Here is a 17,191-nt window from a genome sequence, read left to right on the forward strand (position 1 = left end):
AAAGTGAAAGTGAAAGTCGCTCCGCGACCCCGTGGACTATACAGTCCATGGAATTCTCCAGGCCAGAATACTGGAGTGGGCAGCCTTTCCCTTCTCCAGGGGATCTTCCCAACCCAGGGATTGAACCCAGGTCTCCCACATTGCAGACGGATTCTTTACCAGCTGAGCCACAAGGGAAGCCCAACAACACTGGAGTGGGTAGCCTATCCCTTCTCCAGAGGATCTTCCCAAACCAGGAATCGAACTGGGGTCTCCTACATTGCAGGTGGATTCTTTACCAATTGAGCTATCAGGGAAGTCCCCAAGTTAGATTTTAAATGGCAGCTTCCTGAAAACATGGGCAAGTGGAGACCAGGTGGATGATCTCACATTCTAGAAATCCTCATAGCAATGGGCCTTTACAAATTTTCTTACGTTGGCCCTAATTTGGCTGCCGCACTTTAAGAGGCTGTGGTTTTAAGGAACCAGATTCTCAAAAGAGCCTGTTGCTGAACATCATCTCTCCTTTTCACAGACTTTGTTTAGCTGAATACAGTTTATTGTTACAAATTTGTCACTATGAATGTGGTTTCCCTGTGGGCCATTTAGGCTTTACTTTACTCTGTTTCTACAAACTGTAGCCCTGTGCTACAGTTTATTGTTAGCTGTTGATCCCAAGAAACGGTTTATGGAGAGGTAGGTCGTGTTTGAGCAACTGCAAGAAAAGCAATTCGAAGAGCAAGCTGACTAATTATCAGGAGAGAATTCTCGTCCAAGAATTCTAACGGATACATCATTTATTCTAATGCAGTCATGCAACCAGTATTTACTTGAGTATGTTCTATGTACTTGCATTGTTATCAGAGTTTTACATTGCATTGTCTCCTTTAATCCTTAATTCCCAAAGAGATTGATGCAATTAGCTCTCTTATACAGAAGAAACTGAGGCACGCGGACAGTAGGGTCACAGAGGAAATGGCAGAATACAGAGCATACCGTCCAGAGACAGATATACTCTGCTGTATTCCAGCCCTGATATTCTAGAAGTAACCAGCTTCCTTGGTTAAATAGACTCCTGTAAAATAAATAGTATAAAATAATAGTGCCAGCATATAAGGTTGTTGTTTGGCTTAAATGATACAATACTTGCAAAATGTTTGGCAGAGTGCCTGGCACCAAGTAAGTAATAAATGGTAGCTATAATAATTATTTTATTACCACTATTATTATCATGACCAAGAGTAATACTTTCAACCATTATCACCAGGAGCCAATCACTTGAAAGTAAAATGTTTCCAAACCTCCTAATCAAAAATGAGATTGTGTCACATCTAAATACTGGACATTTAAGAAGCATGGGAGATTAATGTTAATTAAAATACATTATGATCTTCCACAAAAAGTGTTGATTTATACTCTGTCACTAATCATGTTTTCTTACTTGGAGACAACTAATTTAAACACACACACACACACACATACATCCATCCAGAGAGAAACACACCTGATATTTTAATCCTGTGACAATGGTCTTCACCACATAGGTATTATCTGAAAGTTAGCAGTTTGACTCCACAATCAACAATCCCTGCTTTATTTTGTTCATTTCAGGCAACTCCCATTTCTTTTACATTTCTCAGCACATAACGTGATGAATGTCCCTGCTGCAATCTGACTCACAGGGGACGTGAGAGGTTGTCGAGGCACAGATACAAAAAGTCTCACCGGGAGATGAGGAGGGTAATGTACCAAGGCTGCCATGGCATTCTGGGGTTCTTCATGGCTGGGAAAAACCTGAGGGCTTTCTCTAGAAGACAGGTAACCTCATGGTACTTGGGAGTATAAATGTTTTCTTCTCCTACATCCGATCACAGCCAAGGACTCTGGGCTCCTAGCTTAGAAAAGTAGACCATTAGCTTGCCACTTGCCCTTGCATGCCACATGACAAAATTAGCCTTGCCAGTTACATCTCTCTCTACCCTCATTCCAGCTCAGGATTAGTGCAATGACCTTTTCTAATTGGATGACACAGATTCTTGTCTGGAGTCTTGCTCTGAATTGTAGCTACCAATCATATGACTGTAATAAAATACTCTAAGCTGTTACCACCAGGCAGCTGGAGAAGGAAACCTAGGTAGGAATCCTTGTTCTACAAAGCTGGCCTTGGCGCTTCCTTTATAACAGAACAGAACTGGAAATGCTGTCTAGTCTTGTGGGAAAATAAAGACAAGCATTTGGCTATTGTCACTCAGAGCCATCAAGTCCTTCTCTAATTTCAGCCTCTCTTGGAAACAAGAAAGTTGGAAGTGACCTTAGCCTAAACCCACCACCTCCTCAGCTTAGGTCTATCTATTGCCCCAGTCATTTGCTTTCAGGTTCCATCACATTGCATGGTTATGTCTCCCTCATTAAGAGCCCCTCCTGGAACTTCCCTGGTGGTCTAGTGGTTAAGAGTCTGCTTGCCAGTGCAGGGGACATGGGTTCGATCCCTGGTCAGGGAACTAATATCCCACCTGCCACCGAGCAACTAAGCACAAGCAATGCAACTACTGAGCCCGTGCTCCAAGTCCTGAAGCCCAAATGCAGACAGCCCGTGTTGCGCAAGAGAAGTCGCAGCCGTGAGAAGCTGACGCACCACATTGACAGAGTAGCCCGCACTCGCTGCAACTGGATAAAGTCTGCATGCAGCAACGAAGACCCGGCAAGCCAAAAATACATAAATAATTTTTTTTTAATTAGCTCCTCCTGCACATCCAAACATTGAGCCCTCAATACCATCTAGGAATACGACAATATATCCTTTGTTGACACACTCTTCCATTTGTCAGCACGTGTGCCCAACTCTCGTGCATGTGTGCCAAGTCACGTCAGTTGTGTCCAATTCTTTGCAACCCTCTGTGTGCAGTCCACCAGGCTCCTCTGTCCATGGGATCCTCCAGGCAAGAATCCTGGAGTGGGTTGCCATGCCCTCCTCCAGGGAATCTTCTTGACCCAGGGATTGAACCTGTGTCTCTTATGTCTCCTGCATTGGCAGGCAGGTTCTTTACCGCTAGCGCCACCTGGGAAGCCCCCTGACCAACTCTCAACTCTCCTTAAATACCCAGCCTCCCTTACTTACCCATTCCTTTCCTGTAAGGAAAAAAACACAACAGCAAACAGCAAATCTTCTCAAACCTAAAAGATACAAGCATCAATGTATCTTGCATCCTTCCACAATAAGGAATGATCTCTTTATTTAAGAGGATAACCACTCTATGTGTACTATGGATCCTCTAAGAATTTGCCTTTCTAAGAACCTAATCCTATGAATTGGTTGGTTGGTTGGTTTAGTCATTAAGTTGTGTCTGACTCTTGTGACCCCATGGACTGTAGCCTGCCTGGCTTTTCTGTCCATGGGATTCTCCAGCCAAGAATACTGAAGTGGGTTGCCATTTCCTTCTCCAGGGAATCTCCCCGACTCAGGATTTGAACCCAGGTCTTCTGCACTGCAGGCAGGTTCTTTACCACCTGAGCTACAATGGAAGCATCCTATGGTTTGTCCCAACTCATTAATTCATCTTCATCCTTCTTTCTCTGTGATCTCTTTATATTTTAATAACCCAATATATCTAAAATACTATTTCAACATACAATTAGCATAATCAATGAGTAATGTTATACCATTTTTTATACCAAGTCTTTGAAACCTACTGTACACATTTCTACCATCTTAATTGGTTTTTTCCCTTTTATTTATATATTTTTATTGAGATATATTTGACTTACTCTCTGTGGCCTCTTTGCCATCAACATTTAAACATTCTTAAGTTTCTCTTCTCATAAAAAGAAAAAAAAATTCTTCAACTGTATTCCCCCCACCAGCTAGATCCTCAGAATCTTGTTTTCTATCCTACCACAATCCCCTGAAACAGTTCTTGTGAAGGTCACCAAAGACCTTGATATCCTCAAATTTAATTGGTCGAGCTCTGTTTCAGGGCTTCCCAGGGACTCAGTGGTAAAGAATCTGTCTGCAGTGCAGGAGATGCAGGAGATGTAGGTTTGATCCCTGGGTTGGGAAGATCCTTTGGAGGAATAAAATGGCACCCCACTCCAGTATTCTTGCCTGGAAAAATCCCACAGACAGAGGAGCCTGGGGGCTACAGTCCAAGGGGTTCCTAAAGAGTAGGACATGACTGAGCACTCAGGCAAGCTCTGTTTTCCCGATGTCTCCTTGGTATCTGACACACTCCCTGCTCGAGACATTCTCTACTCTTGACTTCAGGACACAGCAATCTCTTGTTTCCTCCCATAATTGCTATCTCTACCTTTTCTCAACTTTCCCAGCTCATCCTGCTCTATCCCACCAGTAAATGATGAAATTTCCCAAAACTTAGTTCTAGACTCTCTTCTCATGTAAAACTATAAATTCTCCCTAGATGATTCCAGCTGCTCTGCACATTTTAATTTATCATTAATATGCTAATTAGGCCAAATTAACTTTGCTGCTAGCCTTCTATGAAGTCCATTTCTAAACTCTTAATTATTTATTCATCTTGTTCACACATTTCAAAGGCATCTTAAAGGTAACTTGTTCAAACCAATCTCAGTATATCTTCCCAAAAATGGTTCTATAGAACCTTTCCCCATCTAATAGCAGTATAGTATATTCAATTGCTCTCACAAGAAACTGGACTTATTCTTGTTACTTTCTTCTCCTTAACTGTCATATCTAGTCAATCATCTGGTTCTCTACTAGCAAGAATCCCTATTTTCCTCTGGTCGTGTCGCCTAAAAGGAACTTCTTAGTCCTAGGAAAGAATTGTGTTGAATAAAACTTCCTGTTCTTGTCCCATCCTTCCTCCCCCAACTTTCATCTTTTCTTGTCAGAGGAGAAGAAATGAATCACCTTACTGGGGAGTTTAGGTGTAGAAGCCAGGCCATTCACCATTTCCCTCTTTTGGCTTTTTACACTGCAATAGTGGCTGTATTTTAAAACATGAAGAAATAAACTTCATCAAAAATGCAAAACTTGTGCATTGTAAAGTACAAAGCATTGTTGAAAGAAATTAAAGAAAATCCAAATAAACAGAAATACATCCCGTGCTCATAGATCGGAAGATTTAATTTTATTAAGATTTTCCCCCAAAATGATCTACAAGTTCCCTGCAAACTATATCAATATCCTGGCTGAGTTCTTTGCAGAAATTGACAAGCTGATACTAAAACTTGTATGAAAATGATGAGATAGGACAGTCAAAACATTCTTGAGAAAGAAAAACAAAGATGGAAGACTAAGCTTCCCAATTTCAAAACATTAAACATCTACAGTAAGGAAATAGACATATTCTTATGGCTGATTCACATTGTTGTACAGTGAAAACCAACACAAATTTGTAAAGCAATTCTCCTCCAATTTAAAAAGAATTTTAAAAACTACAGTAATCAAGACAAAAAAAAAAAAAAAAAAAACTACAGTAATCAAGACAGAGTGGTACTGACACAAGGAAAGACAAATCAATGGAATATATTCATTCTAATTAAGAATTAATAAATAAAACTTTACATTTATGGTCATTTGATTTTTCAACCAAAATTCCAAAACAATTCTTAGAATAGCCTTTCTGACAAATGGTTCTGGGATGACTGGATATCTGCATACAAAAGAATGAAGTTGAATGCCTACCTCCTGGGTGCGTGCTAAGTTGCTTCAGTAATGTCTGACTCTGTTTGACCCTATGAACTGTAGCCTGCCAGGGTCCTCTGTCCATGGAATTCTCTGGGCAACAATACTGGAGTGAGTTGCCATACCCTCCTTGAATGCCTACCTCTTACCATGTATAAAAATTAGCCCAAAGTGGATCAGAGACCTAAATGTAAAAGACAACTTAAAATAAGTTGTATAAAACTATAAAACTCTTGGAAGAAAACAAAGGAATACATGTCTATGATCTGACTTAGCAACAGTTTACTAGATAACACTTTAAAAGTACAAGCAGCAAAAGAAAAATTAGATAAATTGGACTTCACAATCAAATACTCTTGCACTTTCAAAAGACACTATCAAGAAAGTAAACCCACTGAACTGGGGGAAGTACTTGCAAGTCATATATATTACAAAGGACTTTCATCTAGAAAATATAAAGATAACCTCTAAGAGCTCAACAATAAAAAGATAAATAACCCAATTAAAAAATCTTAGCCCATAGGCTAAGAATCTGAAGAGCTGTCCAAATAAGCTATTCAAATGGCCAATAAGCACATAAAAAGATGTTGAGCATCATAGTCATGAGGGAAACACAAATCAAAATCATGATGTGACACTACTTCATGTCCACAAGGATGAATAACATTTTAAAAGCCAGACAAGTGACGGTGAGGATGTGAAAAAATAGAAGTCCTTATATATTGCTGGTAGAAATATAAAACAGGGTAGCCACTTGGGAAAACCATCTGACAGTTCCTAAAATGTTGAACATAGAGTCATCATATATGGACTTAGTCACTCAGTCATGTCTGACTCTGTGACCCCATGGATTTGTAGCCCACCAGGCTCCTCTGTCCTTGGGATTCTCCAGGCAAGAGTACTGGAGTGGGTTGCCATTCCCTTCTCCAGGGGATCTTCCTGACCCAGGGGTCAAACCCAGGTCTCTCACACTGCAAGCAGACTCTTTACCATCTGAGCCACCAGGGAAGCCCATCTGATGACCAGGGAAGAGTCATCATATGATCCAAAAATGTCATTCCTAGTTATATCCAAGGGAAATGGAAACTTTGTGTCAACACAAGAACTTGTACATGAATATTAGCAGCAGGATTCCAAATAACCTAAAAGTAGAAATAACCCAAATGCTCATCAACGGATGAATGCATAAGCAAAATGTGCTACATCTGCACAGTGGAATACTATTCAGCAATAAAAAAGAATGAAGCAGTAATACATACTAGAATATGGATGACCCTCAAAAACATTAGATTGTCACACAACGTCACATTATAGTCACAAAAGACTACATATTATATGATTTCATTTATATTAAAGCTTCAGAACAGGCAGGTCTATAGGGATACAGTCAAAATCACTGAAATGTTCACTTTGCTTTTTTGTTTGTTTTTGTTGTTTTTCTTGGCCATGCCATGCAGCTTGCAGATCTTAGTTCCCCAACCAGGGATTGAACCTGGGCCATGGCAGTGAAAGTTCCAAGTCCCAACCCTGGACCTCCAGGGAATCCCCTGAATTCTGCATTTTAAACAGCAGATGGCTTTTATGGTATGCATATTACTTTCTTACCCATCTTCGAAGTTAGGAAAGTCATCTCTCTCTCACCCTTAATACACTGTCATAGCTTTCTAACCCAGCCAGTAACCCAGATTCCTAGTAGGAGTTTTTTCATTTAATAAATGTTAACTGCTTTTTCAGTTGCTTGGGAAAATTTTAGCCAGGATATTTCAGTCTACTTGTCTTTAGAGTAGGTTTGAAGGACTTTCTAAAATATATAATTAAGACTCTAGGTAATGAGGCCACAGAGCTACCTACAAAAAGACTAAATTATACGAAATTTGAAAAAGACTAGTCAGGGCTATTGCAGAACATAGTTCTACAAACTGTTAGAAAACAAACTGGCAATAACATAACAAAAATCTTAAAATATTTACACCTTCCAACTTGTGTAATAATCCACAATAAAGTTATTATGAACAAGGATGTTCATCTTAACTCTAATGACTAAAACATACAAAAATACTAAAAATCCAAATAAAAGAAAATCAACGTAAGACTCCACATAAACAGTCAAGTGATGTTCTAGAAATACTAAATGTTCAAAAAGAGTTTTTAGTTGTATTATACCATAGACATTTTCTCATTTATTATGTTCTAGGTCAGGGACTGGCAAGCTATGTTAGCCTGCGGGCCAAACATATTCTGCCACCTGTCTATGTATGGCCCATAAGGTAAGAAATCATTTTTACCTTTTCATGACTGAAAAAAGATCTAAAGATTTTATTATACAGGAAAAAATAGATGAAACTCAAATTTCAGCCCCATAAATAAAGTTTTATTGGGAACACAGCCAAGCTCGTACGGTTATGTATTGTTCATGGTTTATTTGACACAACTGTAGAGTTGAATAGATGTGAAAGAAATTTTGTGGTTCACAGAGCCTAAAACATTTATTATGTGGCCCTTTACAATAAAATTGTTGCCAAACTCTGCTCTAGGAATCAGTGTTATTTCAGGTTGGTCTGATTCCAGAGCTCCTTCCTCCATGCCTTGCTGCTCCCTCATGTGCATATGGGGTCCATATAGTAGTGGGAGAAAATTACCCTTGCGAGAACAGCATCTGGCCCATGACAGACACTCAATGTTTTTTGCATGAATAAATGTGTGTATGGATACTGATGCACACAGAAGGATTCACATGGAATAAGTGTTCTTGAGTAGTCCTATGTCAGTCTGTCTCTTGGGATTATCTTCAGAGAAGTGGACTTCCCTGGTAGCTCAGACAGTAAAGAATCTGCCTACAATACAGGAGACCTGGGGGTTCCATCCCTAGGTCGGGAAGATCCCCTGGAGAAGGAAATGGCAATCCATTCCAGTTATTCTTGCCTGAAGAATCCCCTGGACAGGGGAGCCTGGTGGGCCACAGTCCATGGGGTTGTGAAGAGTTGGACCTGACTAAGCGACTTACACTCACTAAGAGAATTATCCACTCAGTGAAGAAGCCAACAGTTGCTCGAAGGAGTCTTTGGGTTCCTTATGACAGTCAAAGTGTTGGTCGTACAGTCATGTCCAACTTTTTGTGACTCCATGGGTTGTAGCCTACCAGGCTCTTCTGTCCAAGGGATTCTCCAGGCAAGAATACTGGAGTTGGTTGCCATTTCCTTGTCCAGGGATCTTCCCAGCCCAGAGATTAAACTTGGGTCTCCTGAACTGAAGGCAAACTCCTTACCATCTGAGCCACTAGGGAAGCCCTATTGTGAGATGATGCCCTGTCTTAAGATCTTCTAGAGTCATGGAATAATGGGGGAAAAGTCTTCTCCCACTGAAGTCTGATTTCCAAGAGGGCCCTTCTGACCCTCCTGAGTTCAACAAGCCAGCATAGCCATTGGAATTAATGCTGCTTAGTCCAGAGGCAATGAAATAGAAACTTCTGGTACAAGTTGTCTCTATACCTAGGCCACTAGCAACATGTGGCTCTTGAATTTGTATACAAATTAACTAAAATGAAATAAGATTAGTATTTTAGTTCCTCAGTCACACTAGTCACAGTTCAATCGCTGATTCACAGCTAGTGGCTTTTGTTCTGGATGGTTCAGAATAGAACATTCCCATCATCAGAGAAAGTTCAACTGAACAGTACTGCTCTAGACAGCAGAACTGCTCTTTCATGCAATTATAGTGCTGTGTAGGGTTGAGATTTTGCCCTAAGTCATCTGGGTAATTTGTTAAGCTTCTGTTCCCAGTATTCTCCATGATGACACATCTCTAAATTTAGAAATCACAGGGAGAGGAGATTTGCTTTCCAAAATTCTGTTTTCCAAATATCAAGAATCTCTATATCTCTTACTTTATGCTTGAGATCCAAAGATTAGACATGGCTCTCCATCTCACATTAGGGACACAAAGGCAGACTTTGTCTTAATTCTTAATTCTTCTCATGCAATTATGATACAGGAAAGTCTGTGGATACACATTGGCAATTACTTCTTTCCTTTCTGTACTTCTCTATTATGTTTTCAAATCCTTGTGGACTATAAATCAAGTAATTGTTGAATGTGTACTGGCTTGCAACTTTACTTAACACTTCTCTAATCCCAAGGCCTTTTATCCAAACTGAGAGTACTTTATATTTCTGTACTCACTAGAACATCTCATTCTCCTGGGCAGATGATAGAGATTAAAATCTGCTCACAGATGGAAAGTCAAGGGAAAGAGAACTACATGGTCACTTTATGACACTGACTGTTCTGAGAACTGAATCTGCTAAACCAACAATAACTGATCCAGTGCTAAAAATGATGACTTGAACTCTAAAGAACATTCCTCATCCAAAATTTTTTTGCAGGTATTTTTAATTTCTGGAACTACTTTCTACATCTGTGGAAAAGGGCAAGCAAGTCTTTTTTCTCTCACTTCCTTCTTTTTAGGAATTGCAAAAATAATGAATACTCTTTTTTTTTTTAATTTAAGCAAGAATGAAGGAGAAAAAAAATCTAAAAATCACTTGCTAATTAATTTACTTTTTCATTCAAGGAAATGAAAGCATTTATTAAATGCTTATTACATGTCAAAGACCTTTTTACTTTGAGACAATTTTCCACTTGACCTGTTTGTGTTAACTCTTCCCTTTGTATACATTTGGGAGATAGCATGATATGGTGGAGACGGCATGAGCTTCTGCATCAGACCAATGTGTGTGTCTAAATCCTGACTCCAACACCGTGTGAAGTTGGGTAAGTCATTTAAACACTCTGAGTTCTGTTTCCTTACACGTAAAATCAGTGTGTTAATAGAGCAATGCAGGCTTTCTAAGGATTTGAATAATTTCTGCTCTGCTGGGCTGTGTGGGTCACAAACCCACCAGCCACACCCAGATCTTTGTTCTCTACCAACCTGGAGTGACACAATTAAGCAGGATCTTTTTTTTTTTTTAATCATAAAAAGATGGCTGGAGTAGGGAATCAGGGAATATGAGCCACTGGGATAGTGGCCAAGTTTTTCCAAGATTCTGAGAGGGAGGACAGATTTCTTTTTCCCGGGCCAAACTTGCAAATTCCCAAGTGTATCACCAACTACAAAGCCCTCCATGTTAACACACCATTCAGGGTGATTAATGTTAGGTTCTCAAGCAAGTTGTAGACTCAACACAGAGGAGGATGTATGCAGGGCAAGTAGGGCTGTGTAATCTTAAATTATAGTGAGTTAAATGGGAGCCTTTGAGAAATGATTAGGTTTATCCATAGTATTTGCAGGTCTCTCTTGCCAGCTCACATACTGCGGCCACAATGAGAACGAGGGAATCATGGAACCTTCCATACAGCCTTGCCAATTCTCTTTTTTAGTAGGAAGCTGATTATTCAGTTTGGAAATTAACCCAGATTCCTTGTTTCTCTTTCTGCCTACTTTCCTTCACTGTTTTCTGATCAGTTGGCTTATTAGAAGCTCTGCCAGAGGGTAGAAAGGAACACGTTCAGGAAGCACTGAGTCAGGGTTTCATTGTTTTCCGGTAACACAGATAAAAGTTATTTGGGAGACTATACTCTAAGATTGTCCTTTACTCCTGATTATGCAAATGACAGATCAATCAAAGCCCTGGTAGGATTATCTGGTTTTCTACACTAATACTCCATTCTTTAGAACTGGACATTCAGGAGTTACCATCTCCTTTTCCCCTCATTACCATGGACAAATTAAAATCTGGGTGTACCAAAACTCTCCCAGAGGTTTTATATTTATTTTTAGCTCTACGCATTGATGCAAAACTAGTTTAGGAAAACAAACAAAAAAAAAGTGAATTTCATCTTTGAACTGGTGAAAACAATTTATAACATATTGAATAACTTAGAGAGTTTCCAATGTGTAATAAGCCAACAGTTGATATAGTTTACTTTCTTGCCTTATAACTTATTTGATGAAAAGTATAGCTGGCTTCTTAGAAAATGTGTAAGGACGTTGTTTTCTAACCACCTAGCCACCATGCAATATTTATTGTTACTGCAGAGATTTTTTTTTCCACCCTTAGCCTCAGCCTGAGATCATTTTACGCCCTAAAGCACATCACAGTATGCCCTGAAGCAATCCTGGGAATCAGAAGTGAATCTTTAAATCACCTAATTTCACATCCCAGCAGCTATGGTTTGGTCAATATCTGTGCAGAATAGACACTGAGTCAAAGGTTAAAAACACAAAGACAAAAACCCCAAACTGAGTGGAATAAATAACTTGTCTTCAGGTGGAAAGAGTCTGTATCTTTGTCAACTTTGCTTCCATAATACCCATTTTCAAAAACATTAGCATCTCAACATCCACAGAACAACCCTCCTGAAGTACTTTTCGAATAATTAGGCACTGTCTTTATTACATGTGAGTATAGAGAGAGACCTGGCTCTGGAGTCTGCTTCTAGGTGATCATCACTTTTGATCTTTATTTGTTCAAACTTGAAGATTATTGCTTTTCGTATTGCCTGTGAGCCCTTGGAAGCTAAAACTGAGATCCAGCTATCAAGATCTAGGCAAGCTATTGATTCAGAATCCTTTAAAAGTGCTCAAATGTGCAGATTCAACTATAGCCATACATATAATTTTATTTTATTCTTAAAATGATAGAATATACATGGACTTTGGACAATGGCAAAAATTGTTGTGTGACTTTCATCAATTTAATTAGGCCAAGTCTTTTGTTTTGCATAAACGATCTAGAAATACTTATTTTGTAAGATGTTTGTAAAGTATAACACAGTTCTCATTGTAAACTTTCCAGAACATTACCTGTTATATGAGAGCTATGCAAATGTTCCCTCTCTTTATAAGCAAACTTGAAAAGTTAGTTGAATATCTTTTTCTTATGTTATGGGCTAACAGGACAACACAATTTGGAAAAATAAATTTTCTGGAGTGTTGTTGAAGTGTCTAAAGAAGGAAGATTACTTTGTTTGGTTTTGGCTTATTACTTCTGTGTGAGGTCCTGCTATGTACACATGGTAGGCTTGTTGGGGTTGTTGTTTGGTTCCTAAGTCGTATCCAACTCTTTGCGAGCCCGTGGACTGTAGCCTGCCAGTCTCCTTTGTCTATAGGATTTCTCAGGCAAGAATACTGGAGTGGGTTGCCATTTCCTCCTCCAGGGAATCTTCCAGACCCAGGGATCGAACCTGTGTCTTCTGCATTGCAGGAGAATTTTTTACCACTGAGCCACCGGGGAAGCCCACACACAGTAGGCTAGCCATTCAATATTTATTTCTATCTGGACTAGAGCAATAGGAGTGGGCTCCCTATTATCCACTCCATCCTCAAAGTATTCACTCAAGTAAATACTAATAAGTCCATAAGTTCTGTCAGTGATGGGGTCAGGAGTAACCGATCCTGGACCAAGAGGTACTGGGGCAGGGACTTCCCTGGTGGTTCAGTAGCTAAGGCTCCATGCTCCCAACGCAGGGGACTCGGGTCCCATCCCTGGTCGGGGAGCTAGACCCCACATCCTGCAACTAAGAGTTCGCACACCACAACGAAAAATCCTGCAGGCCTGCAGCTAGGCCTGCCGCACCCAAACAAATACAGTAAATACAGTTTTAGAAACAGATATGGGGCGTATTTAGAAGGACACTTGCTAAGAGATTGCCACATGATATAATAACTTCTCTCCCACCTCTGGACTTGGTGATTTGGGGGCATCACTCTCAGAGTTATAGCAACTGTTTTGTGACTAGCGTGAGAATAACACAAAATCCAGGGGTGGCAGAGGGGTCTCCTTGATGACGTCATGGAGTTGCTGAAACAACCAATCCTGGAGTCCACCCTGCTACTGGACTTTTTATATATGAAATGAAACGTGTCCTTTTGTAAGTCAGTCTGAGTAACTTGGATTTAACAAATCAAAACATCTTTCTAACTAAAGAGAGTAGCCTCCAACTGATCCCCTTGCTTCCAGTGTCTCCTCTCACAGCTTATTCTCAACACACCAGCCAAAGTCATTTCTTAAACATAGATCTTCTCCTTTTCTGGCTTAAAATCACCTGGTGGGCTCCTGTGACCTTTAGAATAAAATTCAAAATCAGTACCGAGGCTTCTGTAAGTCACCTTCTATAAGTAACTCCAGAGGGGCCTCCAGTAAGGCGGACGCCAGCACCCCGTGTGCCCTGGCCCTTGACCACTCCGCCACCATCAGCTCCTGTCCACCTTATCCTCTTCAGCTCAGCTATAGCCAAAGTGGCCTTCTCTATATTCCTCAAACAGCTCTTTCTCACCTCCAGGACTTTAGTCTTGCTGTTCGCTCTGCCTGGAATTCTCTTTTCCCAGTTCTTTATGTCAATCTCATCTCAGCTCATAGTCACCTTCTAGAGGAGTCTTAATCATCCTATTAAGAATGAGAATTCCAAAAAAGAAGAGCTTACCTACTCAACTAAATCTAGCTCTCCACCTCATTAGGCTACCTTATTTTCTTCACAGCATATATCATTATTTGAAATCATATTATTCATTTGATTTCCACATTAAAATGAAAACTCCATAAGGGCAGAGATCCTGCCTGCCATCTGTGCCCTTGTATCTCTAAATCCTTGATTAGTGTCAAGGATATAGTGTTAGTCACTCAGTCGTGTCCAACCGTCTGTGACCCTATGGACTGGAACCTGCCAGGCTCCTCTGTCCATGGGACTTTCCAGGCAAGAATATTGGAGTGGGTTGCCAATTCCTTCTCCAGTCGAGGATATAGTAGGCATTCAATAAATATCTGTGGAATAAATGAATGGAAGAACTAGTGTTGGGACAGGAGCAACTCAACCTGAGACAATTAGACAATACAGAAAGTGAATCAAATGAGACAGGGAGAAAATATTCAAGAAAAGTCTTCACAGAGTAATCACAATGTAAAAAGTATAGACAGAAACATGCATTACAAAAGAAATAGCTGTAAATATCAATGGCTAAAAGCCTAGCTCTGAGAGAAGAAAAACAAATGGATGTTGTTTTAATACAACAACAAATCTTAATATGAAGAGGAAGACATGGTACCCAGATTCCAAGGGGAGCTTCCCAGGGAGGAGTAAGCCCCACCAGCCCAAGAAGTCAAAAGGACCTGAAATCTAAATTGAAAGGCCCACAAGTGTAAATTTAATTGTAACTGATCAAAGACAAAAAATTGGAATTATATAGTCCCTCTCTTCTTTCTGGGGAAAAAAAAAATAAAAAAAAGATTGGAAAGAGATATGAGCTCTGTCTCTAGGAAACTGCTGTAAATTTAGAACAGTATGTAAATATGGGGGGCACACTATTTTAAACATACCCTTTTAAATAGTATTAGGATGCCATGCTCTTTGAAAGAAACATACTATAAGTTAGTGAATTAGGAAAATGAACACAAAGAACAAGGAAAGAGATAAGGAGCCAAATGAAATATTAAGGGTTATCTCCTCCATTCACACAACAGTATACTCAAAAATCAGTTTCCTAAAGTTTGCAAATCAGTTATACAACCAAAAGGAAAAGTGTGAGATATGCCAGGAAGTAGTGAAAACATGCTTGAGAGGGGGATCAAGATGCAAGCACTTTTTAACATATATTTTAAAATGCATCAATAAAGAGTTAAATTCAAAAGCTTTAAAACACTGAGAGGTCCCCATCTACATAAGTGGCTGGAAAGAAGGACAAAAAAAAAGCAGTTTTCATGGACTTCAAGCAGCATAGAAAAATAACAATTGGTTTAAGAAAACATACAGTGGTCTTTCTGAACAGTTGGTTCCCAACCAGAGCTCAGCACCTATGACTCTATGGTTACATAAAAGATAACCATTAAGTTAAGGACAGCACTGTCACTATAAATAAACCAAGGGGAAAATATATTAAAAACAGTGGTCTTCAAAACAAACAAACAAAAGCCTTAGAAAAATGATGCTCACCTAGCAGACACAAGAAAAGAGGAAAATAATGAAGTCATCTGTCAACTTCCCTGGTGTGTCCAGTGGCTATGACTCCATGCTCCCAATGCAGGAGGCTGAAATTTGATCCCTGCTCAGGAAACAAAATCCTTCAGTTACTCAATTGTGTTAGCCTCTAGACTCTTCTCCCAGTAGTCTCTCCCTCGGAGAGCTATCCCTCCTCTTACCTTCAACTATTAGTTCCAGGCAGACAAAAGTCAATATTATGGATCTTACCTCTGCTCCGGGAGTTGGTGATGGACAAGGAGGCCTGGCATGCTGCAGTCCAAGGGCTCGCAAAGAGTCCGACACGACTGAGCAACTGAACTGAAGTGACCTCTCAGTCAGTAGATAACATTGGTAGCTGAGAGTACTGGTTCTGAGCTGTTGGCCTAAGGGAAACTTTATACCCTACTACCTCTTAATTATACTACAGACAAGTGAGAAGAGAGCTACTCCTAATGATTGGAGGATGCCTATAGACACCTTATCTTTGACAAAGGAGACAAGAATATACAATGGAGAAAAGACAATCTCTTTAACAAGTGGTGCTGGGAAAACTGGTCAACTACCTGTAAAAGAATGAAACTAGAACACTTTCAACACCATACACAAAAATAAATTCAAAATGGATTAAAGATCTAAATGTAAGACCAGAAACTATAAAGCTCCTAGAGGAAAATGCAGGCAAAACACTCTCTGACATAAATCACAGCAGGGTCCTTTTTGACTCTATGACCCAGAGTAATGGAAATAAAAGCAAAAATAAACAAATGGGACCTAATTAAACTCAAAAGCTTTTGCACAATGAAGGAAACTATAAGCAAGGTGAAAAGACAGCCTTCAGAATGGGAGAAAATAAAAGCAAACAAAGCAACTGACAAAGAATTAATCTCAAAAAATATACAAGCAGCTCATGCAGCTCAATACCAGAAAAATAAATGACCCAATCAAAAAATGGGCCAAAGAACAAAACAGACATTTCTCCAAAGAAGACATACAGATGGCTAACAAATGCATGAAAAGATGCTTAACATCACTCATTATCAGAGAAATGCAAATCAAAACCACAATGAGGTACTATTTCATGCCAGTCAGATGGCTGCTATCCAAAAATCTACAAGCAATAAATGCTAGAGAGGGTGTGGAGAAAAGAGGACCCTCTTACACTGTTGGTGGGAATGCAAACTAGTACAGCCACTATGGAGAACAGTGTGGAGATTCCTTAAAAAACTGGAAATAGAACTGCCATACAACCCAGCAATCCCACTGCTGGGCATACACACTGAGGAAACCAGAATTGAAAGAGACATGTGTACCTCAGTGTTCATCGCAGCACTGTTTACAGTAGCTAGGACATGGAAGCAACCTAGATGTCCATCAGCAGATGAATGGATAAGAAAGCTACATATACATACGGAACATATACACAATGGAATATTACTCAGCTATTAAAAATAATGCATTTGAATCAGCTCTAATGAGGTGGATGAAACTGGAGCCTATTATACAGAGTAAAGTAAGTCAGAAAGAAAAACACCAATACAGTCTATTAACGCATATATATGAAATTTAGAAAAATGGTAACAATGACCCTATGTGCAAG

The sequence above is a fragment of the Bos indicus genome, chromosome 10, assembly GCF_029378745.1.
Source record: "Bos indicus isolate NIAB-ARS_2022 breed Sahiwal x Tharparkar chromosome 10, NIAB-ARS_B.indTharparkar_mat_pri_1.0, whole genome shotgun sequence".
Classification (NCBI taxonomy): Eukaryota; Metazoa; Chordata; class Mammalia; order Artiodactyla; family Bovidae; genus Bos; species Bos indicus.